The following is a 25,478-nucleotide window of genomic DNA, read 5'->3' as shown; positions in this document are numbered from 1 at the left end:
TGTGTCTTCCATATCCCCGCTTGCATTCCAATATTGAATATCAAGCAAGTGAGAGGATAAAAGCATTTTTGTGCTTACAGTCTAATTTCATAATCTTCATCATTTCAGAATTTATCTACTGCGATACTGTAACAAATATGAAGAAAAGGGCCAGGCCCCGTTTATATTGAACACCCCTCTAAGTTCAATTGAAAGTTTGAAAACCAAGGGTGTCCAACTTACAGGGGATTTCAAAATAATTATATTCAATGCATTTTTGTTTAAATACGTATGTGATATCTTTAACCTGTACAATTAACCACCTTCGAATATGTCGTTGGTATGTACTAGTGTCTGGAATTGGGATCAACCGAACGTCCGGAAATAGGAACAAGTCTGTCCATCATTCAAATTCCGCGCCTCGAGAACAGGCGCCATGGCCTACCTATTACAACCCACACATTGCCAGGTTAAACATTTTCAATAGGATTCTCAGAATCTCAGGTTTTACATTTTCATAATTTAAGTGAAACGGAAGATCAGAACAAATATGCTGAACAGCCAAGGAAAAGTATAGGAGGTACGTCTTACCGTGTTTCTTTTGATATATTCTGGAGCGTGAGCAGCGCAAGTCCTTCCGTTCACTACTGAAAATGAAAACCTACAACCTGTTTTCCAGTCATTGACCGGGTCAGGGATGTAATGAATGAAACATATATAGGCTCTTATTACAATGGGGACGCCACTCCCAAGGTGATTTATTAATGAGTGATAAATGCTATGAAATGATAACGGAGAATGTTCCTGGAATGAAAGATGGCAGGGAAAACCGGAGTACCGGAGAAAAACCTGCCCCGCCTCCGCTTTGTCCAGCACAAATCTCACACGGAGTGACCGGGATTTGAACTACGATATCCAGATGTGAGAGGCCGACGCGCTGCCGTTTGAGCCACGAAGGCTCTCCGTTCACTACTGCTTCATTCTAATGCAAAAGGGTGCTGCCATCTAGTTAAGTGTTTAAGAAACACATCCAGCACTTATTTTAAATGTAAACCACACAGACGTTACAAGTGTCCGGAAATAGAAGCTGTCCGGTTATTGGCCCCCTTTAATCTTAATTAGTTAATTATGTCTTGTAGGTCTGTCGTTAATCCAATTAATGTGTGATTTCATCCCATGATATACATTCCAGACATACCTCACGTTCGAGAGTTATATTTATGTTTGAATTGCATGTAATAAAAACGTTATACCTTACCGAAGTTACATTGAGGTTAAATACTGTAATAAAATAATAATAATAATAATAATAATAATAATAATAATAATAATAATAATAATAATAATAATAATAATAATAATATTAATAATAATAATAATGATAATAATAATAATAATAATAATAATAATAATAATAATAATAATAATAATAATAATAATACAAGAACGATGAACATGTAAAGTTTTGAGTATGAGTCAAATGTACGTGAATTATTTTTGAGTAGAGGTGCAAAGAACTAAAATACACAGTTCATTATTATCTATAGCTTCTACTTGTGGTGTCACCATATTCTGTACTTGTTTTAACATGGTACCAGAAATGTTCATATTAACTTGTGAAATAATCCCTTGTCAGTTTATGTCACTGCATAGTTTAAAGATATTAAAGACCATCAGCCTACAAGTGTTAATTTTAGTTACTTCCTTGGGCGACGTCAGTGAAACAGACGTGATTGTTTTAAATGGCACAGGGCTTTGAAGTCAGGAATCACATAAGATAAATAAAGTTTCCCGTCACTTTTAGCAACGAGTTTGTTTATGCATTTATTTTTATAAGCAGGGACAGAAAGAAAACGTCTTCCCATATAAAAATGTTAAATAAGTAGCAGCAGAGATATGTTAGTTTTATTTGCTTGCACTGCTCCCCCATTAAACATTCTAGAAGCCAATTAAATACAAATGTTGCATTTCAAATTCAGAGCAAATTTAAACCAAAATAGCTCGTTTTCTTTCACGCCGAAAGTGATAGATTTCAAAGCTTCCGTCTCCTTTAATTGAATGGGTATTAAGTTGTCATTTTTGGACGTAACAAGGAAATATTCCTCAAGTCGTGTCAAGTACTTGATTCCCATCTTATTGACATATTCGTGCAAAGTATCTTCATTACTTTTTATTATCTCTGTAGTAATTTAATTTCGTGTGGCTATTTCTAGCCGAGTGCAGCCCTTGTAAGGCAGACCCTCCGATGAGGGTGGGCAGCATCTGCCATGTGTAGGTAACTGCGTGTTATTGTGGCCGAGAATAGTGTTATGTGTGGTGTGTGAGTTGCAGGGATGTTGGGGACTGCACAAACACCCAACCCCGCAGGCCATTGGAATTAACCAATTAAGGTTGAAATCCCCGACCGGGCCGTGAATCGAACCCGGGATCCTCTGAACCGAAGGCCAGTACGCTGACCATTCAGCCAACGAGTCGGACATATCTCTGAAGTTAAGTATATTGATGAGTGATTCCATGCTGTCTTGTACATTACAAGCATGGATATTGGACCTCCAAACATAGAGTGTTAAAATGTACATTTTGGTAGAATTTTGAGTAACGTAACGTAAAAGTCAATTTGATATATGACTTTCCGTATATTTCTCCTTTTGAATAAAATATCTTTATTTCTTCTTTCTTAATCTCTTTACCCTCCAGGGTCGGTTTTTCCCTCGGACTCAGCGGGGGATCCCACCTCTACCACCTCAAGGTCAGTTTCCCTGGGCGTGAAACTTTGGATCGGGGAATACAACTGGAAAGGAGGACCAGTACCTCGCCCAAACGGGCTTCCCTGCTATACTGAACAGGGGCCTCGCGAAGGGATGGGAAGATTGGAAGGGACAGGGAAGGAAGAGGGAAGGAAGCGGCCGTGGCCTTAAGTTAGGTACCATCCAGGCATTTGGCTTGAGGAGAAGTGGGAAAGCACTTAAAAACCACTTCCAGGCTGGCTGAGGTTGGAATCGAACAACCTCTACTCAGTTGACCTCCCGAGGCTGAGTGGACCACGTTTCAGCCCTCTTACCACTTTTCAAATTTAGTGGCAGATTCGGAAATCGAACCTGGGCCTCCGGGGGTGACAGCTAATCACACTAACCACTACAGTACACCACAGAAGCGGTGTTGAATAAATTATAATACATATAATACCTTTTCATGACAGATTTTAAGATATTTAAGTAAGCATAACATAATTTCTGTCAGAAAAAATAAAATGAGTCTCATTTCCTCGCAAAATTCTGAAAATGATGTCAACATGTTAATTGCATGGTCCAGCAAGCATTCAAATTCATCGGCCATGTGAATGAAAGAAAGAAATCTTCTCCCAGAAATGCATTCAAAGAACGGTTATGCTGCCAGTTTCACTCTCGCAACAAACACATTGTTAGGTCTAATGACTGTCAAATTTCGGACAAAACCTCCAAAATCATCTCTGCATTTGTTTCAGTCTGGTATATTCTTACGAAAGCTTTGGTTGGCTGGCGTAGAGGTATTATGTCATATAGTTCCATTATTTTCAAAATTCTTATATGCGAATAGAAATGAACCACTAATTCTTTCTGGCTTTTTTTTAGTTATAGGGTTCTGTAGTTGATTTGGATCTGATTCAGGTTTGGAGCCAGCTGCCCTTCCCGTCACCATTTCTACGGCGTTTGTCTATTGTGGTTCACAGAGGGGTGTGTCGTATGTAGATGAAGGTTACTGCCTTAGGACAAACACAAACATCCAGTCCCAAAGCCGAATGGACGAACCATACGCAGCTGAAGATCTTCAACATGGCCAGGAATAGAACATGGATCCATCTAGCACGCTGACCATGCAGCCAAGGATCTGGACTAAGTAGAATTGAACGGATAGGCTGAATTACCTACATTCGTCAAGTTTAATAGCAAAGAAATGTCTCCTTGAACTCCGACCAATTGTACATATTCAACAAAATTTTCAGTCGTTTAAACGAGAAGAAAATTCTGCCGCATGACACTGATACGTGCCGCCGCTATGGTGTAGTGTTTAGTGTGATTAGATGCCATTCAAGAAGGCTCGGGCTCGATTCCCGGCCCTGTCACGAGATTTGAAAAGTGGTTCGAGGGCTGGAACTGGTTTCATTCAGCCCCAGGAGGTCAACATAGTAGAGGGGTATCGATTCCCATCTCATCCATCCCCGAAGAGGTTTTTCCGTGGTTTCCCACTTCTCATTCAGTCAAATGACGGGATGGTACCTAACTTAAGACCACGGCCGCTTCCTTATTTCTTCCTTGTCTATTCCTTCCGATCTTCTCATCCCCGCCACAAGGCCCCTTTTTTCAACATAGCAGGTGAGGACACCTGGGCTGGGTACGGGTCCTCCAACCCAGTTTAATCCCCTGACCCAAAGTCTCACACCCCAGGACACTGTCCTTGAGGCGGTAAAGGTGGGATCCCTCGCTCAGTCCAAGGGAAAACCAACCCTGGAGGGTAAACGGATTGAGAGAGGAAGAAAGATGACACTGATACACTGCTGGTAATTAAAACTACAATCCAATGAAATACAGGATCTTTCACATAACGAAGGTCTTGTCATACAAAGGTGAAATTATTACGCTTACGGCTCGGTTCGATGTACATTAATCGGTATCTTATGGATCCACTATGAGTGACAAGAAATTTGCTTCGTGGCCCAGTTTGATAGAATGATGAGAAAGACGAATTGCGCGTCTGAGGCCCACGTGGTTCCGAAACGTTGTCAAAGTTTGTCTGCTGTAGTCGCGGGTAATTGCTGGTATGTAATTCATTATATGACCATGGATAAGGTCTGTTCAACGGACGACGGCTCCGATGTGGGCAAATCGAAAAGATAAGTGCAACTTGACACTCACTGAGGAATTGTGGGACGTTGTGCGTCACGAACAATGCTCCAGCTTCCTGTCGGAGAGCGGTGGGCTGGGGTTTGAGCCTGGAGTACAATAAAGAGTGTGATCATCTGCAAAGTGTTGACTGCAGAACACAGGACCTCGGATTTAAGCGTACCGGAGGTAGCTGGTTTTTTGAAGGGCGGGAAATGTCCATTCGATCCTCCATGTCTCATAGTTTTGCGATGGAAAGGTCCCTGGTGATACATTCGGCGCTTAGTGGATAAAATAATTTAAAACACAACAGAAGGTCTCCCAGTGAAGTATTGGTTTATCTGAGATCTAGTCCAACGAAACGGAATGCCAAAATCAGTCCGCAGGCTGCTTATATTGGTGTCGAATCAAAATGCTTGCACGCTGTAGCTGAGACATTATTATCATTATCATTATTACTACTATTATTATTTCATAATTTGCATTACGTTGCACAGACACAGCCAGATCTTTTGCAATGATTGGATAGGAAAGTGCTAATAGTGGTAGGAGACGACCGTGGCCTTAATTAAGTAAAAAAAGAAATCAAGGGAAAATATTCAGGGCCTCTTACAGTGGGGTTAGAAAACACAGTATCTGCCGAATGCAAGCTGATAGCTACGTGATCCAGTCCCCACGGATACATTATTATTACTATGATTATGATTATGATTATTATTATTATTATTAGTATTATTATTATTATTATTATACATACATACATACATTATCATTTTAGACTGTTATGCCTTTCTGCGTTCAGTCTGCAAGCCTCTGAGAATTTACTAAACGTCGCCACAATCCTCGATTTGCAACTAGTGTTGTGGCCTCATTTAGTTCTATACCTCTTATCTTTAAATCGTTAGAAACCGAGTCTAACCATCGTCGTCTTGGTCTCCCCATACTTCTCTTACCCTCCATAAAAGAGTCCATTATTCTCCTAGGTAACCCATCCTCCTCCATTCGCCTCACATGACCCCACCACCGAAGCCGGTTTATGCGTACAGCTTCATCCATCGAGTTCATTCTTAAATTAGCCTTTATCTCCTCATTCCGAGTACCCTCCTGTCATTGTTCCCACCTGTTTGTACCAGCGATCATTCTCGCTACTTTCATGTCTGTTACTTCTAACTTATGAATAAGATATCCTGAGTCCACCCAGCTTTCGCTCCCGTAAAGCAAAGTTGGTCTGAAAACAGACCGATGTAAAGATGGTTTCGTCTGGGAGCTGACTTCCTTCTAACAGAATACTGCTGATCGCAACTGTGAGCTCACTTCATTAGCTTTACTACACCTTGATTCAATCTCACTTACTATATTACCACCCTGGAAGAACACACAACCTAAATACTTGAAATTATCGACCTGTTCTAGCTTTGTATCACCAATCTGACATTCAATTCTGTTGAATTTCTTACCTACTGACATCAATTTAGTCTTCGAGAGGCTAATTTTCATACCATACTCATTGCACCTATTTTCAAGTTCCACGATATTAGACTGTAGGCTTTCGGCACAGTCTGCCATTAAGACCAAGTAGTCAGCATAGGCCAAACTGCTTACTACATTTCCACCTAACTGAATCCCTCCCTGCCATTTTATACCTTTCAGCAGATGATTCATGTAAACTACGAACAGCAAAGGTGAAAGATTACAGCCTTGTCTAACACCTGTAAGTACCCTGAACCAAGAACTCATTCTACCATCAATTCTCACTGAAGCCCAATTGTCAACATAAATGCCTTTGATTGATTCTAATAATCTACCTTTAATTCCATAGTCCCCCAGTATGGCGAACACCTTTTCCCTCGGTACCCTGTCATATGCTTTCTCTAGATCTACGAAACATAAACACAACTGCCTATTCTTCTCGTAGCATTTTTCAATTACCAGACACATACTGAAAATCTGATCCTGACAGCCTCTCTGTGGTCTGAAACCACACTGGTTTTCATCCAACTTTCTCTCAACGACTGATCGCACCCTCCCTTCCAGGATGCCAGTGAATACTTTGCCTGGTATACTAATCAATGAGATACCTCGATAGTTGTTGCAATCCTTCCTGTTCCCTTGCTTATAGATAGGTGCAATTACTGCTTTTGTCCAATCTGAAGGTACCTTACAAACACTCCACGCTAATTTTACTACTCTATGAAGCCATTTCATCCCTGCCTTCCCACTATACTTCACCATTTCAGGTCTAATTTCATCTATTCCTGCTGCCTTATGACAATGGAGTTTATTTACTATCCTTTCCACTTCCTCAAGCATTTCACCAACATACTTTTCCTCCTCCCCATGAGCTTGGCTGTTCGCCACACCACCATGATGATTTCCTTTTACATTGAGAAGATGTTCGAAATATTCCCTCCACCTATCCAGTGATTCCCTGGGATCTACTATGAGTTCACCTGAATTACTCAAAACACTGTTAATTTCCTTTTTCCCTCCCTTCCTAAGATTCTTTATTACTGTCCAAAAAGGTTTCCCTGCTGCTTGACCTAGCCTTTCCAGGTTATTACCAAAATCTTCCCATGACTTCTTTTTGGATTCAACAACTATTTGTTTCGCACTGTTTCTTTCATCTACGTACCAATCCCTGTCTGCCTTGACCCTTGTTTGGAGCCATTTCTGATAAGCCTTCTTTTTACTTTTACAGGCTGCTCTCACTTCATCATTCCACCAAGATGTTCGCCTTTTCCCATCTTTACACACAGTTGTTCCTAGGCATTCCCTTGCTGTTTCTACTACAGCATCCCTGTATGCCACCCATTCACTTTCTATATCCTGAACCTGCTTACTGTCTACTGTTTGAAACTTCTCACTAATCATATCCATGTACTTCTATCTATTTTCCTCGTCCTGGAGACTTTCTACCCTTATTCGTTTGCAGACAGATTTCACTTTCTCTACCCTAGGCCTAGAGATACTTAGTTCACTACAGATCAGATAGTGGTCTGTATCATCGAAAAATTCGCGAAAAACTCGTACATTCCTAACAGATTCCCTGAATTCAAAGTCTGTTAAGATATAGTCTATTATGGATCTGGTACCCCTAGCCTCCCAAGTGTAGCGGTGAATAGCCTTGTGCTTGAAGAATGTATTCGTAACAGCTAAACCCATGCTGGCACAGAAGTCCAGCAAACGCTTCCCATTCCCATTAGCTTCCATATCTTCCCCACATTTACCAATCACCCTTTTGTATCCTTCAGTTCTATTCCCAACTCTCGCATTGAAATCGCCCATTAGCACTATTCTATCCTTCCTGTTGACCCTGACGACGATGTCACTCGATGCTTCATAAAACTTGTCAACTTCATCCTCATCTGCACCCTCACATGGTGAATACACGGACACAATTCTTGTCCTAATTTCTCCCACTGACAAATCTACCCACATAATTCGCTCATTTACGTGCCTAACAGAAACTATGTTGCGTGCAATGGTATTCCTGATAAAGAGCTCTACCCCAGACTCTGCCCTTCCCTTTCTAACACCCGTCAAGTACACTTTATAATCTCACATCTCTTCCTCATTATCTCCCCTTACTCGAATATCACTTACTCCTAGCACTTCCAGATGCATCCTCTTTGCTGGCTCAGCCAGTTCTACCTTCTTTCTTCCATAAGCCCCATTAATATACATAGCTCCCCATCGAATTCCATTTCGTTCGCCAAGTTGTTTCCAAGGAGTCCCTCGCCTGTCAAATGGGAGTGGGACTCCGTTACTCCCATAGGTCCGAGGCTTGCTTAAAGTGTTCTGAGCTCGGTAAATTTATGAAGCAGGATGCTGCCCTACTTGCACATAGTCCAAGTGAGGATCTCTCCTCTAACGGGTTATGGACCACCGGTGAATTGTATAGTCCTAGCCGCCTGAGCACAAGGAGGGCCACGACTCAGAATATGTCCGAGATGCCCACTCCCATTCCATAGCAACTGGTATCCCGACTCTCAGGACCACTTACTAGGCCACTCAGCCGTTGCCCATGGTTCACGAACTAGGACGTGACTACACTAACCCACAAACATTAACTATTATTATTATTATTATTATTATTATTATTATTATTATTATTATTATTATTATTATTATTATATGAGCTGAACGCAATATTAACTACCAAATTTGCTACTATGTTTTTCATAATGTAACATTTTAACTTCTTTGCTTTGATTGTAGCCCTAAGTAAGCTTATTTTTGCACGTGGCCTGTAAACTAAGTCGTGCTACATACTTTTTAAATATTTGACTTTATAAACCTTCTAACAAGAAGTTTATCTCAAGTCTTATCAGAAGTATTGCAACTTCAAGTACAGATCGTTTCGTTATACAGCAGTTTTCAGATGATAGAAGTAATTTTCCGAAAACCGGATCACAAACTTAAGTTTGTGCTGATGTAGACAGCATTATTATGATTTGTTATTTATGGCACTTGTGCGTGCCACTTAAAAATAAGACCCATGTCATTCTCATGGATTCAAACCGCAAAATTAAATCTTTCCTGTGCTTCCTGCCACTCTGAACTCACATCCCCACCACTCAACTCGCTCGTTGCTGTCCACAATCCTTGCACTCAGACACTCGTCATTCGGCTGCCTTTTGCTTTACTTTTCATTTGTTTAGCGGCAACTGTGTAAAGATATCAGAGAAGGGGAGGTAGCTCACACTGTGCGCCCTTCCTTCCTTCCTTCTAAATTAACATCGAACATTACAACTTACAGTACGTAATACAATGTAAATGAATATGTATGTACATTAAACCCCACAAAAACTACCCAGCAAGAAAATATTTTACTTTATTCATTCTCATAAAGCGAGGATATTCGTAAATTGCGGATAGCCGGTGGCGAAGAAATGATACTTGGAATCCTACCACCTGCACAAGATATTCATCCCATTTCAAAGAAGATGGTTTTGAAATAAAGTCCTCCTTCACTGACTTCAACTCTTCAGTGTGTGAGAGAGAGTGCGACACTTTCGGCAAATAGTCCCTACGAGAGTGGACAGTCATATCAAGATTAGTAAGTAGAACGTGAATAATTCACCAAAGTGCAAAACTACCGAAGATCTTTCCAAACCTCCCATCAGCTTTATGTTAGTGTAGCGTATGTTTAGCTCTGTGTTTGGATACATTTTCAATTATCATGGGGAGAAAAGTCTTCTTCTGCCACGACCAGTTTTCGTTTGGCTGAGTGTACATACATATTGCTTGTGTCTTTCTTTCTTTCTTTCTTTCTTTCTTTCTTTCCTTCTTTCATCCTAATCTGTTTACCCTCCAGTGTTGGTTTTCCCTCGGACTCATGGAGGGATCTCATCTTCACCACCTCAAGGGCAGTGTCCTTGAGCATGAGACGTTGGGTCTTGGGATACAACTGGGAATTAGGACCAGTACCTCGCCCAGGCTGCCTAACCTGCTATGCTGAACGGGGGCATTGTGGAGGGTTGGGAAGATTGCAAGAGATAGACAAGGAAGAGCGAAGGAAGCAGCCGTGGCCTTAAGTTAGGTACCATCCCGGCATTTGCTTGGAGGAGAAGTGGGAAACCACCGAAAATCACTTCGAGGATGGCTGAGGTGGGAATCGAACCGACCTCTACTCAGTGACCTGCCAAGGCTGGGTGGACCCCATTCCAGCACTCGCACCACTTTTCAAATTTCGTGGCAGAGCCGGGAATCGAACCCGAGCCCCCGGGGGTTGCAGCTTATCACGCTAACCACTACACCACACAGGCGGCTATTCTTTTATCTAGTTGTTACACATGAGGACCACACTTGTCTGTTACAAACGTCACGCACTGCTACGGCCCGTTGTACTACCAGTCGCCTGTTCACCGTGTAGTAACTGGGCTGAGTAGCTGAAATGCTAAAGCGCTGGCCTTCTGAGCTAAAGAAATTTGTTCAATCCCGGCACTGTCCTGTTGTATTTGCAGGTAGTAGAGTAACGTCAGCCGTGTCCGTAAATTTACTCCTGCGGGACAAATTTCCGACACCTCGGCGTCTCCAAAATCCTTTAATGTAGTCACTGAGATATAATAAAATTATTATTGTTGTTGTTGTTGTAGTCCGACTCCTTCGTTGGCTGATCAGCGTTGCTACCTTCGGTTCAGAGGATCCCGGTTTCGATTCCTCGCAATGTTGGGGATTTTAACTGCATCTGGTTAATTCCTCTGACTCTGGGATTGGGTTTCGTGTGTGTCCCAGTTCACTCCCTTTCGTATTTACACATCACACCACACTACCAACCATCACAGAACCATCAATATGAGTACATTCGTCCACATAGGGTTGTGTCGAGAAGGGCATCCGGCCGTAAAACAGGGCCAAATCTGCATGCGGCTCTGTCACGAGCTTAAAACTGGTTTATCTGATAGGAACTGAATGCATTTGGCTTCAGGTAACATAATCGACCACAGACATCCCACTCTAGACAATTCTGGAAATGGCCTTCCTTCGTTTTCCCATTTCAACTCTGGGCGAATCATGGAATTGAAGACTTCTCCGGAATAAGAACTTAACCAACAAGTCAGTAATTTTTCACGAGAGAGGAAAATTATTTTTAGGGTTTATTTTATGTTATACACTGCTTGAACCAATTACATATGCAACCTTATAAATGAGTTCATCTATTAAAAACAATATTGTTATAATTTAAGATTTTAAAAACAAAGTATGAATTTGAAGTGATACAATGGAAAATATTCTGTAAGTATATTGTACCAGTAACAGATTGATTATTTAAAAGAGCATGGATGAAAGTTCTCAAGGTGTTTCCTAGGCAAAATAGCTAGTACTTGGTACAGGAGGATAGATATCTACAATAAGTGAAGATGTATTTTGAATATTTAATTTATTAAAAAATATTGGCAAGTTGAAATTCATATCACTTTGGTGCAGTGAACCGCCATCTACGGAATCGGCTTCCCGAATTGTTCCCCAGGCAAACTCGTACTCCTCGGTCCTCACGTCAACATGGAATTGGACTCGTATTCCAAGATCCCCTCGTCACCATGGAATTGGACTCGTACTGCAGGATCCCCTCGTCACCATGGAATTGGACTCGTACTCCAAGATCCCCTCATCATCATGGAATTGGACTCGTACTCCAAGATCCCCTCATCATCATGGAATTGGACTCGTACTCCAAGATCCCCTCATCATCATGGAATTGGACTCGTACTCCAAGATCCCCTCATCATCATGGAATTGGACTCGTACTCCAAGATCCCCTCATCATCATGGAATTGGACTCGTACTCCAAGATCCCCTCATCATCATGGAATTGGACTCGTACTCCAAGATCCCCTCATCATCATGGAATTGGACTCGTACTCCAAGATCCCCTCGTCATCATGGAATTGGACTCGTACTCCCAAGTCCGCTCGCCACCATGGCCTCGAAACCGTAGCTCCTAACTGAAGGTCTCGAAGTTCTCGAAGGTCTGCGGCGATCTTGATGCTGGGTAATCACTCGTGATTTAATAACTTTATACGAGTGTCCACAGTCGTACAGTCCCCCGACACGCTCAGAATCACTTGACAAAAAAAATTGGTTTTAATTGATGTAGGAGCACAACACGTAGTTTGAAGTATGCCAAACCTTCACTTGACACTTGCAGATAGAAATTATTGAATGTTACTTAAAAAGTTGAAAATACGTATAGCATTGATTTAAGAAACGAAATTATGGAAAAGAGTTCATGGTTACATACCACTGAAAATATTGAAAGTACTAGGTACATACCGTTCACTTGTAGTGCACTGTCTGTGGTTACTTTCCACAACGAATAATAATATTGTCGCACTTGACACAAAAATGGCTTTTTAAGAGTTTATCGTAAGACACTGCTAATAGCGATGAAATAAATAATAACTTGTCAGTCACTCTTAGAACAGTGAGTTTCGTAAAAAGTATCTGAAGAATAGTTAGAAGTAATTATGTACAATAATGTACAAATATAAGTTCGAATCCAATTAATACTAACACTAGAATGGAACATCAGATTAGGTCGCTCACTTTTAACAGTGCGGTTGGCACAGTTTATCGTACTCAAAATTTATCACCAACTAGCAAGATACCCGTGCTTCGCTACGGTATTATACTGAAATCTATAATTGAATGCTTAACGTTTTATATATAATCCTCCGAAATTCGGGATGTGACTCGTTTTCTGAGAGATTACGGCAAAGTTCCCCACATTTTTCAATCTTTCTTTGCAGCAATCGATTTCGTACTTCCCGGGGTAGGTCTAGGTATTCCACGCGGTCAGTTGGGTCCCTAAATCTTTGCCATCTTTTCCTGTAAGCATTTTTAGTATGGATCAAATCCTGAAGGAGATCCGGTGTGGTGTCGTCTTGGGTGCCTTGGCAGTACTGAACCCGCGGCTGGACTGGATTCGTAGTCATTACCAGGCCAGGACCCGTTTCCAGCGCGGTCCGCACAATTGTCCAGAACATTATTATTATTATTATTATTATTATTATTATTATTATTATTATTATTATTATTATTATGATTATTATTATTATTAGATGTTCTGGACCCCACAACAAGATGCAAGACCGCTACTTGGCGGTAAATTGCATCTGCTGCCATTGTCATTGTTGACAATGTGACCGGCACCATTGTCGCGCGAAGGCAAGTGTGCGGGATTTCTGGCTATACGAATAACATACTTCCGTGCATTATTGACCTTATTATAGAGGTGAAAAATTTGACGGGCAATCTCATTCCTATCGTTTATTTCAAATGTGTTTATTTTTTTATTTATATGCCAGGAGATTCTACTGTAACGTTCCGAAGGATAAGATGGCTGTTGAAATCGAACCCAGGAAAGATTAAAAATGATCGGTTTATGATCAGAATAAGTACATCGAAAATCTACAGCCTGTTTCCAGTCATTCGACTGGGTCAGAAATGGAATGAATAAAGCCGCAACTTGCGGCGACAGTAGGAATTGTGCTGGCTGCCGAAGCACTCCTCTGGGGCAATGAGCGATGAATGACAAATGAAATTAAATATTGGACAGTATTGCTGGAATAAATGATGACAGGGTAAACCGGAGTATCCGGAGAAAAACCTGCCCCGCCTCCGATTTGTCCAGCATGAATGTTACATGTAGTGACGGGGATTTGAACCACGGAACCCAGCTGTGAGAGTCAGGCGCGCTTCCGCCTGAGTAACGGAGGCTCCTTAAAAGTACATTATGAACAGTAAAATCAACTTGTCTCGCCTGTTTTTACACCCCACCGCCGTTAAGTTTATTTACACCCCCCCCCCAAAGAAAAATTAAAAGAAGGCGTGTTTCTTTATGTTTAAAGGAGATTCCAAACACAAATGTTCACGTCTATTACCTTCAGTTTTGAGATATAAGTATCCTCATAAAAATAATTAACTTTTTTCACTTCCTTTCACACTCCCCCCCACCCCCAAGTGAATTTTCCGGCAAAAAATTACTTTTTCTTTAATAGTAAAGGATCTTCTAAATACCAATTATCACGACTCTAACTATTTCAGTTTTTGATTTATGTGTCCTCGTGAAAGGAATTCAACTCCTTTTCACTCCCGCTCCGCAAGATGGTCCCCCCCCCCTAGTCGCGTTTTTCTTTGTTTTTAAAGGAAATCCAAATACCAATTTTCACGTCTGTAACAACTTTATATTTATTAGTTGTATGTATTCTCATACAATTAAGTCAATTAATTTTTCAATTCTTTCACCCCCCCATTCATTGGATTTTCCGAAAATACGTGTTTCTTTACTTTTAAAGCAGATTCCAAATATCAAATTTCACGTCTGTAACATCTTCATTTTTGAGATATCAGTAGCCTAATTAAAATAAATAAACACCATTTTCAGTCACATTCCCCCCCTCCTCCACCAAGTGGTATTTCCGAAAACTAAAAATACATGTTTCCTTATTTTAATAGAGATAAAAAATACCATTTTCACTTGTGTAACATGTTAAGTTTTTTTATATATACTGCAGAAATTCTCATTTTAAAATTTCACCCCTTTTTATTCCCCCTTAAGGGGAGTTTCCAAAAACAAATCACCTGTGTTTCTATACATTTACAGGAAATTACAAATACCCACTTTTTACGTCTGTAACATTTTACCTTTCTCAGATATTCTGTAGATATAGTCTTTCGAAAAATTCACCCCAATTTGTCACTCTTGTTTAACCGCCATTAATTGGATTTTCCAAAAACAAAAAATGCTTGTTTCTTTATTTTTAAAGGAGATCCCATATACAAATTTTCAGTCCTGTAATATCTTCAGTTTCTGAGATATACGTATCCTCATTAAAGGCATTCAACCCTTTTATACCCCCTCCTATTGGATTTAGAGAAAACAAAAGATACGTGTTCCTTTATTTTTAAAGGAGATTCTAAATTCCAATTTTTATATCTGTAAACTTTTAAAGTTTTAAGATGTAGACACACTCATTTTTAAAATTCACCCCCTTTTCAACCCCATTATTTGGATTTTCCAAAAACGAAAAAATACCTGCTTCTTTATTTTTAAAGTAGATCCTAAATACCAATTCTCAGTTCTGTAATATCTTCAGGTTCTGAAATATAAGTGGCCTCATTAACGCATTCAACCCATTTTCCCCCTTTTCCACCCTTCGCATTGGGATTCTCCGAAAACAAAAAATAAGTGTTTCTTTATTTTTAAAGGAGATTCTAAATACCAATTTTTACATCTATAAACTTTAAAAGTTTTGTGATATACATACACTCATTTTATAAATTCACCCCCTTCAACCCCCCATTTATTTAATTTTCCAAAAACAAAAAATACATGTTTCTTTATTTTTAAAGGAGATTCCAAACACCAATTTTCAGGTTCTGAAATATAAGTAGCCTCATTAAAGTCATTCAACCCATTTTCAACCTTTACCACCCTTCCTATTGGAATTTTCCGAAAACAAAAAATACGTGTTTCTTTATTTTCAAAGGAGATGATAAATACCAATATTTACATCTATACCAATCTAAACTTTAAAAGTTTTGAGATATAGAACCCCTCATTTTAAAATTTCACCCCTTTTCACCCCCCATTAATTGGATTTTCAAAAAACAAAAAATACGTGTTTTTTTATTTTTAAAGGAGATCCCAAACACCAATTTTCAGGTCTGTAATAACTTCCGTTTCTGAGATATAAGTATCCTCATTAAAGGCATTCAACCCATTTTTCACCCCTTTCACCCCTCCTATTGGGATTTTCCGAAAACAAAAAATACACGTTTCTTTATTTTTAATGAAGATTCTAAATATCAATTTTTACATCTGTAAACTTTAAAACTTTTGAGATATAGATGCACTCATTTTAAAATTTAACCCCCCCCTTTTTACCCTCCCATTAATTGGATATTCCAAAAACAAAAAGTACGTGTTTCTTTGTTTTTAAAAGAGATAAAAGTACCAATTTTCAGGTCTGTAATATCTTCAGTTTATGAGATATAAGTATTCTCATTAAAGGCATTCAACCCATTTTCACCCCTTTTCACCCCTCCTATTGGGATTTACCGAAAACAAAAAAAATACGTGCTTTCTTTTAATGAAGATTCTAAATACCAATTTTTACACCTGTAAACTTTAAAAGTTTTGAGATATAGATGCACTAATTTTAAAAATTCTCCCCCCTTTTCACCCTCCCATTAATTGGATTTTCCAAAAACAAAAAATGTGCGTTTCTTTATTTTTAAAACAGATCAAACGTACCAATTTTCAGGTCTGTAATATCTTCAGTTTCTGATATATAAGTACTGATATCCTGATTAAAGGCATTCAACCTTTTTTCACCGTTTTTCACCCCTACTATTGGGATTTTCTGAAAACCAAAAAATACGTTTTTCCTTATTTTTAAAGATGATTCTAAATACCAATTTTTACGTCTGTAAACTTTTAAAGTTTTGAGATATAGTGAACCATCCTGTTCATGGGACAATTGTATTAATTTTAGTTTTGGATATTGGAATCACACAAGACCACCCACGAAGCCAGTGTCTTACAGTAAATGTCATAAAGAAGTCCAGAAGAAGCGTTCTTGTGTGAAGTGAGCGCGAGCGTCATTATGAGAAATCTCCAGAAACTCATTAAAAGGAGTTATGTCCCAAGCCAAGCCTCTTGATGAAGATTGGGGACGCTTCCCAGATCCCGGCAAAACTTATATTAGGAGGGAAGTAAGAATTAAATTAATATCTTTGGTTACAGAAGAGTTGCATTGGATTTGAGACAAGAATTGCAACCTGTATAATTTCTGCTTTATTTTGATATACATTAGGGCTGCATTCATAAATGCATTCGTTAATTAGAGCTCATGATATACTTTATGCGGGAAAAACTTCGCGGGCGCGCGCAGATTGCACGCGATCAAGCGGCTTGATGACGCTATACGGGATTATAAAATAAGGCCACCTGGCATATCAGAGTCATTCTTGGACCAGAAGGCCGCTTGAATGAGTCGTCATACTGCGTGTTGGTACTGAGAACAACGCTTTGTCTTCGAGCTGCACAGACTACGAGTACTGCAATATCTGCGAGGAATTACCCCAGCATCAAGTCAGAACGAGTGTTTGACATCATCATTGCAAGGAAGCCACAACCAGGAGCTGAAGCCAACACGACAACGGGCATCGATCCAGGAACGTTGGGAGCACCTGATCAGCGCGACGTCGAAGGGGACACCTTCCAACTACAGAGGGAGCTGTACGAAGGCGCCACACAAGAAAGAATGTCTCCAAGTGGTCAACAGTATCTGATGCCAGCGCCGCAGTCTATCATGATGTGGTAGATTCAGTGGTCCACAGGGAGGGTCGCTCCGTTATGTCATCGATAACATAAGGTCAGAGCTTTCCAATTCTGTTCCAAGCATGTCATTTAAATTTAGATAGGAATATGGGGGCCGTCAGTCAACAGATTAGTTATGGTAGGAAAATTTTCCTTGTAATTTAGAGCTAGGCCTCAAGCTCGAACCCCGTACATTAAGGTAGATGATATTTTGTAGATTCCTTGTTAGCGTGTGTATTTCATTTCGATTGTATTATTGTAACGTACGTGTGTTTTTATGGGTTTGATCGAACTCCTTTGGTCATAGGAGGTTATTCTAACAGATAGGCACTTTTTATATCGCATTTAGGCATTTGTTTCTGCAGACGTAGATACGTATAGTTGAGACCAAGACGTAACCTGTAACTCACCCAGCTTCACTAATAGAGCGAGCGAGTCTGAATATTTGAGAGATATGAGCCCATGAGAGGCAGAACTAAGAGTTGCGATTGATATGAGAGAGCCCAGCACAATTTAGAGTATATTGGATGTATTTGGAGATGCCTAGTATGGCCATGTGACTATCGCTTAATGATTAGTGTTTTTGTAGCACCAAGGTTGAGCCCATGAGAGGCGGAAGTAAGATTTGCGATACTGCTGGTGATATTGAGACGAGGGCAGATAGCCCAGGTGTATTTAAAAGAGGGCTTTTAGCAGCAGATTACGTTAGGTGTTTCTTTTGAAAGGCGAGATTTTTTGCCTGCCGCACAGATGAGCTCATAAATTAGGGGGACTGCTGCTAGTGAAGTGGTGAGGGTGAAGGTCGTTGAGCTTGACGTCACAGGCTTGAGAATTGGTTTTTGTCGTCTGCAGCTTGTCATGTGTGCGAAAGGGAGGAGGACCTTGATGTTTTGAAAGCAGGGAGAGATCTTTTTATGTCCTATTTGTTTTACGTAAAATTTTAACACTGGCCCGTTTGATACTGACACGCGTGTATATGTTGATTGTGTCCTTTTTATATTGTTTGCATAGGTATCTTTGACGCCTTACTCGTCATGGGACTAGGGTTCGTGACCAAGTCAGGTCATTGTACATTTTGTGGTGATTTTTGTTTGCACCGGGGTTCGACGGTACGAGGCATAGTAAATTTTATGGGAGTCATTCAATAATGTGTCTTTCAGCAGATATCCGTTTTTCTAGAGTTCGTTACTTACACTATTGTAACATGCTTGTTACAGAACAGCTGTTTCGTGAAGACAGTGAACTGGTTGTCATCGGCTCAGCGTTATTTTACCCTATCATAATGAAAAGCTCTTTCATTTGTAAATAATTCATTTTATGTAATAAATCCCTATTTGTTAAACTTTGAATGCAGCGATGTTTTCTGTTAGATATTTTATTTTATTTTAATTTAGCCGAATCTTACCTGATTTGTCACATATCCTCGTGTTTATCTTTTGTTGCCCCGTTATACCCATGTTATCCCTGAGAAGAACGCTTATCCGGCTGAGTGAAGAGGATTATCTTAGGGTAAGACTATGTGCACCAGCTCACGTCTGTGAGAGTTCTTTCACTTCTGTACTCTGGGTTCGAGACCGGCTTTCGCCTGGCCGGAACTTCAGGGTTCAGTAGGGCACAATAGATACACTCATTTTAAACTTTCAACCCCCTTTTCACCAACTTAGCAAAGGAATATCCAAAAATCCTCTCTTAGCAAGCACCTACATCTTAATATGAATCTATGCCCAAAATTTCATTTCTTTATGTCCAGCAGTTTTGGCTCGGCGATGATGAATTAGTCAGTCAGTCAGTCAGTCAGTCAGGACAAGTTATTTTATATATATAGATTAAGGAGCACTTAAATGTTGAATTGCAAGAAATAGAAAAACACCTGTGTCGTCATGATGAAATATTTTAAACACCTTAAAATACCACAGCTACTGAAATAATGTTTTAACACTTGCATAGCAATGGAATACACTGACTGACAGAGCAAATGCAACACCAAGAAGGAGTGGTTCGAAAGGGATGAAAGTTGGGGAAAAACAGAGACGGCACGGAAGAATAATTGATGTTTATTTCAAACCGATATGCAGGTTACACAATGCGCACGGCATCGACTCAGTAGGATGTAGGACCACCGCGAGCGGCGATGCACGCAGAAACACGTCGAGGTACAGAGTCAATAACAGTGCGGATGGTGTCCTGAGGGATGGTTCTCCATTCTCTGTCAACAATTTGCCACAGTTGTTCGTCCGTACGAGGCTGGGGCAGAGTTTGCAAACGGCGTCCAATGTGATCCCACACGTGTTCGATTGGTGAGAGATCCGGAGAGTACGCTGGCCACGGAAGCATCTGTACACCTCGTAGAGCCTGTTGGGAGATGCGAGCAGTGTGTGGGCGGGCATTATCCTGCTGAAACAGAGCATTGGGCAGCCCCTGAAGGTACGTGAGTGCCACCGGCCGCAGCACATGCTGCACGTAGCGGTGGGCATTAAACGTGCCATGAATACGCACTAGAGGTGACCTGGAATCATACACAATAGCGCCCCAAACCATGATGCCGCGTTGTCTAGCGGTAGGGCGCTCCACAGTTACTGCCGGATTTGACCTTTCTCCACGCCGACGCCACACTCGTCTGCGGTGACTATCACTGACAGAACAGAAGCGTGACTCAACTGAGAACACGACGTTCCGCCATTCCCTCATCCAAGTCGCTCTAGCCCGGCACCATGCCAGGCGTGCACGTCTATGCTGTGGAGTCAATGGTAGTCTTCTGAGCGGACGCCGGCCGGGAGTGCAGGCCTCCTTCAACCAATCGACGGGAAATTGTTCTGGTCGATATTGGAACAGCCAGGGTGTCTTGCACATGCTGAAGAATGGCGGTTGACGTGGCGTGCGGGGCTGCCACCGCTTGGCGGCGGATGCGCTGATCCTCGCGTGCTGACGTCACTCGGGCTGCGCCTGGACCCCTCGCACGTGCCACATGTCCCTGCGCCAAACATCTTCGCCACAGGCGCTGCACCGTGGACACATCCCTATGGATATCGGCTGCGATTTGACGAAGCGACCAACCTGCCCTTCTCAGCCCGATCACCATACCCCTCGTAAAGTCGTCTGTCTGCTGGAAATGCCTCCGTTGACGGCGGCCTGGCATTCTTAGCTATACACGTGTCCTGTGGCACACGACAACACGTTCTACAATGACTGTCGGCTGAGAAATCGCGGTCCGAAGTGGGCCATTCACCAACGCCGTGTCCCATTTATTGTTCGCTACGTGCGCAGCACAGCGGCGCATTTCACATCATGAGCATACCTCAGTGACGTCAGTCTACCCTGCAATTGGCATAAAGTTCTGACCACTCCTTCTTGGTGTTGCATTTGCTCTGTCAGTCAGTGTATGTTAAACACTTCACTTGGGTTTTGACCGAAGGAATACTAAGTTCAATATCACAGTTTCTGAAGTAATGTCCTAACACTTGCACAGCAAAGAATAAGTTAAAAACTTCACTTGGTTTCTGACCGGGGGATAATTAAGTTGCGTAGTTTGAGAATTACACTGTGTTCGGTTCTCGGCGTGAGAACTTACACGTCGCGCTTGATAATTACTACGTTGTCACTTGACTTTAACGTTGACGGTCAGAATAACAGAGGGTCTGGCCATGCAGAGCCCTTGTCGAAGAATGCCTTTCTATTGCTGGGTAGCCTCGCCTTTTATATGTTCAAGGCCTACACGTCATCAGATAAAGTGATTATTTAAAAGTGTATTTACTCGAAAATCTCTCGATGGATTTTCTTGGGATTTGATAACGGAAACATTCTTGTAATTGGCTACAGAATGGCGTATCTCCCAAGACGATACGACAATTATTAAAGAAGTTTCTAAATCTCTAAATGGAAAGTTCTCGAATGTGTGGTTCATGGTTCCAGAAACCCAGTCCTTGACACGAGGTTAGTTAACGAGTCGGGCGGGTTAGTCTACCCTGCTCCTGCATCTACTTCACTCACCGCTGTTTGTACACATGCTCGCTCGTCCTGGTAGATGTAAACATATCGAGCTTGGAGTTCTCGGCGCGCGTGATGGTTATACGACATCGCTCTTAATAAATACGGCATGTACCGTGCGTTACTGGTACAATATCTTATCGTTTGTATATAACAGGAGAGAAATCTTCCACACGCGCTTGGAACACAAATGATAGCAAATAATGTTAGTGTAATAATAAAAAGGTCAAGACAATATTTCAAAACTTAGATATAATTTCGTCTATGGCTGTTGTTTAAATGGTCTATTACATCTGGCGATGAACCAAAACAAGCTCTGTTCACTAACTTGACCGATATTCCTTCCTTACACCACAGGGGAAAAAGACCTGCTGGCTGTAAACCAGCTTGAAGTTCAAATGTAAGACATAAAAGACATAAAATGACACCACAGCATAGAGGCGTAATGAAACGCTCTATTTCCACTCAAATCTCACTTTTTTAATGTGTTGGTTACATCCTTATTCCTGGGATGTATTCGATTATTATACCTTACATAGGGAATATGGTTGCTGCCCTCCCAATTCTATGATGAGTTCTTTAGAAATGCATACGTCAGTACCATCAGATTCAGCACTTGATACATCTTTGTAGCCCGACTTGCCACTGTGTAGCCCCACTGCCTCCATTTCATTCAGTCTTGGCCCATATTGGGGTACATATTTGCTCTCTCCACATGATCTACAGTGTACCGATCGATCAACCGTCGCTTGGGTCATCTAGCTTATCTTTGCAAGTGTATTTGTTTCTGCTCGAGGCACAAGTACAGACCATTGTAGTCGAATTTCGAACATTTCATTCTGCATCGGCGCAAGGTTATTCCTCCTTTACGGCATGCGAACATTCGGTTCCATGGAGTACAACATGGCGGAGGATGGTTGACCACTTCACTCAGGGTGTATTAATATTCGCTATCACTTCCACGAAAAGTTGGTTATTGTGAGCAAATTTAAACCTCTTCGTCGCTGAAGATGCTCGCCATCTATATGTATTGTCCCGTTTCCGTGTGAGCCTGACGTTATGTTCATTTTGTTGAGTCGCAGCCCGTATTGCATCAATCGACAGTTCCATTCTTCAGTTGGAGATCAAGTTTGTTTTCGTCAGAAGTCAACAGTTAAAGTCATATTTACTTCAAGTCGGGAATCCCTAGGTTCCTACTCGTAAAAAGAAAAAAAAAAGAACTGGCTGGTGTGTCCTTCGAAACACATCAAAATACTACGTTTAGAAATTCATTGTGTATCTAATCATTGGTTAGAATATGAAAATTCTTTTCAGTCCAGTTTATTCCTTTTATGAAAGTGAAACAAATGTACGTATATGACGCAGGTAAGTTTGTATGTACCTAGCACTGTTCTAATAACTTATCCAATTTCAAACAAACTTGGATTGGTCAAAGAAATGTTTGAACATAACATAGTAACTATCTAGCCAAGACTTCCAATTCTTGAGGCACAAACTGGGGTTCTCGCAGTTTATGACAGATGAGAGCCTCTACTGGACTCGCTTTTATCGATATGAATTTATTTTTAAACGGTAAACACGAGGACGATGCCCTAGTTATATGGTAAACCAATGATTATACAAAACTTTTACGGGTAAAATATATGTATAGTCACTCAAAATAAGAATGAGCGCATGTATTGTATGTTACTCTTATTTAATATATTGTCAGACTTAATTTTAATTGTTATCAGAATATAATTCGCCTCCCATTTAGACACAAGCCGTATGGATACCCGCAACAAGATCTAGATCTATAGGCTAATATTTTCTGAGAAAAGTGTACCTGTGAGAAACTTAAACAATACCATGCCTTCAGCCTTTCTTTGAGTGATTGTACAATTACAAGAAATGTAACGTTATAAGCCTTTCAACAGTAATGCCATCTGGTGGAAACGAGTGACAAACTAGCCTAGGTGGCAAGTATATGGTCTCTCATATAAACTCAGACCGTCCAGCGGCGATTTTACTCTCCGAGAGTTAAGCAGCAGTACGGGAGGCTTGCGCATAGCTCTTGACCTTGCCAGGAGCGAGCACAGCATCAATAGCCAGTCTCAATCTCAGCTAGTAACATGGTTGTACAGTTATTTTCGTATGTAAGAGTTATTTGAAGTACGAGTCGGCTGGACAGGTACGCGATGCATTTGTTCAGCAATTTCCTGGTGAAGTGCCACCTTCATGAGCACAGATTCACGAAATGTAAATAAACTTGGAACTACTGGTTCAGTGCTCAATAAAAGTCATGCGCGCACACGAACAGTTTTAACATCGTTTTAAACCTGGTGATCCAGCAACAAGGGTGAGATACTGTGAGAGGTATCCTGCATCACTGAACGATCGTTTACTCGACCCACAGCTTGTGTTCTTTTCGGATGAGGCCTGGTTTTATCTTAATGGTCGTGTGAACAGTCATAACTCTCGCTATTGGTGTGAAGAAAATCATAATTGTGTTTATGAAGTCCGTTGATAGAAAGATTGGTGTTTAGTGTGCTGTTAGTGCAAAACGAATAATGGCGCCCATTATTTTCGAGACGACAGTTAACGCAGTGTTTGATTTTACTCGTAGGGTAAACTGGAAAAAAAATGTATGGAACAAATCCTCACACATTGGAGGAACTGAAAGAAAACATTACGAATGAAATCAGAAATATTACAGTAGCAGAACTGACTCACGTCAGCCAGAATGTGGTTACCAGATACAATGCCTGCATAACCCAGGAAGGACGATACTTCCAGCATCTTTTATAAGGTAAGATTTCATATAAGATTATGTACACGCTTAAAGCAGGGCGGCCGCGCGCGCGACATGAGTTCGACTTAGGCAGTTACTGTAGCGCAGTCCACGAACACCGTGCGCTTGGTCTGGCTTTATGTGAGAAACCGTATAGTGCTTTGTTCTTGTACTGCTCGAGATAGAACACCCCACAGTTGACATTGATCGGTGAAATGCTACAGTTAATTAGTTTTGATGCTAAGAACAATCTTGGCCATCACCTTCGCATATATAAATGTTTGGAAACAGAATTTTCGTGGTGGCTGTAATATTGTGTGTGTGTGTGTGTGTGTGTGTGTGTGAGAGAGAGAGAGAGAGAGAGATTGCAATTATTAGGGATAGTGTTCCGCAGGTGCCCAAAGTATTCCTGAAGGATGCGTATTACCTTGGGAGAAAATCACGTTTAATACCGTATTGCCACATCATTAAGTATTATTATTGATCACAATAATGTTTCTAATTTTGAATGTTAAAGGTATCAGAAACTATTATCCATGGATATATCAGCTGAACATTTTCAAAATAATTTTCGTGCGTGCATTTTTTCGAAAAATTATATTAAATTGTGTGAACACACTTATGAGCCGTCTCTATATCCCTCTTTTCCTTAGAAATATCGAATTAATTTGTCACGTAGTTTGCTTGTCTGTGTACCGTCTACATAGATACCAACTTTGCTGGGCTGAGTGGTTCAAACGGTTGAGACGCTCGCCTTCTGATCCCAACTTGGCAGGTTCGTAAGAAACTCATGCGGGACAAAATTACGGCACCTCAGCGTCACCGAAAGCTGTCAAATGTAGTTAATGGGACGTAAAAAATAACATTATTATTATTGCGGGTAATCTGTGAAACGCAGAGGTGAAAGAAGATGCGGGCTTGAATGAGTCGTCTTTGACAGTCAGAAGACTCATTTTCAATTTTGAAAATAAAGGTTATATTTCTTTTGATTTCTTTTCAGAAATAAAACATTTAACAATCAATTCACTTTGCGAAAACAGGATTCCAGTTACAGAAC

The sequence above is a fragment of the Anabrus simplex genome, chromosome 2 (assembly GCF_040414725.1).
Source record: "Anabrus simplex isolate iqAnaSimp1 chromosome 2, ASM4041472v1, whole genome shotgun sequence".
Taxonomy (NCBI): domain Eukaryota; kingdom Metazoa; phylum Arthropoda; class Insecta; order Orthoptera; family Tettigoniidae; genus Anabrus; species Anabrus simplex.
Note: the sequence above shows the minus strand (reverse complement) of the source record.